The 2,640-nt window shown below is 46.9% G+C and overlaps 1 protein-coding gene across 2 annotated transcripts in view; it reads right to left on the reverse strand.

The window, feature by feature from the left end:
* atp8b5a (ATPase phospholipid transporting 8B5a) overlaps nucleotides 1-2,396 on the reverse strand; it is a 29,310-nt gene extending 26,914 nt beyond the window's left edge. Inside the window, exon 1 of one of the 2 annotated variants that reach the window (XM_053653957.1) lies at nucleotides 1,904-2,396. The gene's annotated coding sequence lies outside the window, so the exon portion shown is untranslated. The remainder of the gene's footprint in view (nucleotides 1-1,903) is intronic. The other variant, XM_053653956.1, reaches the window with a different exon arrangement.
* Nucleotides 2,397-2,640: the final 244 nt, after the last annotated feature.

Raw genomic sequence — 2,640 nt, forward strand, 5'->3', positions numbered from 1 at the left:
ATTGTGTTCACACACACACACACACACACACACACACACACACACACACACACACACATACACACACACAAAGAAGAACTCTTCTGTGGAACACGACACCATGTGGAACTCATTACTCTTCTTCCTCACTCCACACACACTCACGCTCTGAAGCTGAAGGCGTTGTGTTTGGTTGTGTTTTGTTGTGTTTGATTGTGTTTGGTTTAAACGAAGCTGGTGAAGGAATGCTGGAGCTCGGAGTTTTTAGTGATTGAAGTGCACTGAGTGGATAATGGCCGTTAATGGAGGAGGATTAAAGGAGCGTAATAGATTCCAGCACTCAGACTCAGACGCTCAGCAAACAGAGCTCACGTCAACACTCGTTCTCACGTCATTCTCACGTCACCACTCTCTCACGTCAACACTCGCTCTCACGTCAACACTCGCTCTCACGTCACCACTCGCTCTCACGTCACTCTCACGTCACCACTCGCTCTCACGTCAACACTCGCTCTCACGTCACTCTCACGTCACCACTCGCTCTCACGTCAACACTCGCTCTCACGTCACTCTCACGTCACCACTCGCTCTCACGTCAACACTCGCTCTCACGTCGCTCTCACATCAACACTCGCTCTCACGTCGCTCTCACATCACCACTCGCTCTCACGTCGACACGTAAACACACTGATTTCAGTTAATGTCTGCTCTGATAAACCATTTCAATTATCATAGTGCTGACTTATTACAACCCCGATTCCAAAGACAGATGTGACGCTGTGTCAAATGTCAATAAGTAAGTGTTAGTAGAAAGAAACAGCTGCAGGTGAACTGGGAACAGGTCAATAAGATGATTGGGGATAAAAAGAGGATCTTAGAGAGGCGGAGTCTTTCAGAAGTAAAGATGGGCAGAGGTTCGTCAATCTGTGAAAAACTGCGACTACAATTTGTGGGACAATTTCAGAAAAATGTTCCTCAATATAAAATTGTGAAGACTGTGAATATCTCATCATCTACAGCACATAATATCATCAAACGAGTCTGAGAATCTGGAGAAATGTCTGTGCACAAGGGACAAGGGTGAAAATCAGTACTGCATGCCTGTGATCTTCGTCCCTCAGGAGCCACTGCATTAAAAACAGGCCTGATTCTGTAATAGAAATCACTGCATGGTCTCAGAAACACCTCCAGGACTCAGTGTCTGTGAACACAGTGCAGCGTGACATCCACAAACGCTGGTTAAAGCTCTATCATGCAGAGAAGAAGCCGTCTGTGAACATGATCCAGAAACACCACCGTCTTCTCCGGGCCAAAGCTCATTTAAAATGGACCGAGGCGACGTGGAAACTGTTCTGTGGTCAGACGAATCCAAATCTGAAATTCTTTTGGAAACCCTGGACTCTGCGTCCTCTAAACTAAAGAGGACTGAAGAGGAGAGGGACCGTCTGGTTTTTTATCAGCGCTCAGTTTAAAAGCCTGCGTCTCTGAACATAAAGCTCTTCTGATGATATCTTTAAGGCAGCGAAGCTCACTAATGGTGTAAAAGTGAAAGAGTTGAGCTTTATCATTTTCTAACCTATCACCTCGGGGTCAGGGGTCGTCTCTCCGCCTGCGTGATTTATCACCTCATGTAGCTACACGGATTTCCTTAAGACTGCGCTAGGACCCGAGTGCAGAACAGAAACACAGCTCTTCTCGTTCACATCAACCAAACGTTTCAGAAACACACACACACACACACACACACACACACACACTCACTTTTTCATTTTTCCTCCTAAACACTTGTCTAGAGACAGAGAGAAAGACAGAGAGACAGAGAGAAAGACAGAGAGACAGAGAGAAAGACAGAGAGACAGAGAGAAAGACATTTTCTCCTCTATTTCTCCTCAGTAAGCTCCGTATCTATAAACCCAGGACTCACCGTGTGTGTGCGTGTGGGTCTGACAGGACGTCCAGCAATCTGTAACTGCACTCTGAGGTAGTTAAAGTCTCTCTTTCGTCCTTCTCTCTCTCTCTCTCCCAGCTGCTCTCTCGCCCTGATGAGTAGAGAGGGAGGTGTGGCATCAAGCGTAGACTCATTCACTTTCTCACACACACACACAGAACAAGGCAGGACACATCCTACACACACACACACACACACTGACTCCTCTTCTTGTTCTTCTTTTTTGCCCTTCGCTATATTTGTGATACTCTCTCTCTCACTCGTCCTTGACGCTTTCTCAGATTCCAAACTCGTTCTTTTTTCTCTCTCTGTATGAGTCTTTGTTCAGACTTCCACGACTCCCTCCCTCTCTCTCTCCCTCTCACTCTCCCCTCCCTCTCTCTCTCTCTCCCTCGCTTAAAGTATCAATTTCCTGCACACCAAAAAAGGAAGTGACTTTTTTCCCTCTTCTGTGCTCTGCTCTGAAAACCTCAGACCCACCACACTACATTCACTCACACACACACACACACACACACACACACGCACAGGAACTGCAGCGTTTATGCCGGCTGCTTATTCTGCACATAAACACTGACACGCCTTCACCAGCTTCCACAGGACCAGAGTGGATCACTTCCACACTTTCATCGGATTCTCTATCGCTCTGATTACTGCGAACACCGAGGCAATCTCTCACACCTGCAGCGCTCCTCACACCTCAGACAACATCA

Source organism: Ictalurus furcatus, chromosome 22 (assembly GCF_023375685.1).
Source record: "Ictalurus furcatus strain D&B chromosome 22, Billie_1.0, whole genome shotgun sequence".
In the NCBI taxonomy this organism is placed as follows: domain Eukaryota; kingdom Metazoa; phylum Chordata; class Actinopteri; order Siluriformes; family Ictaluridae; genus Ictalurus; species Ictalurus furcatus.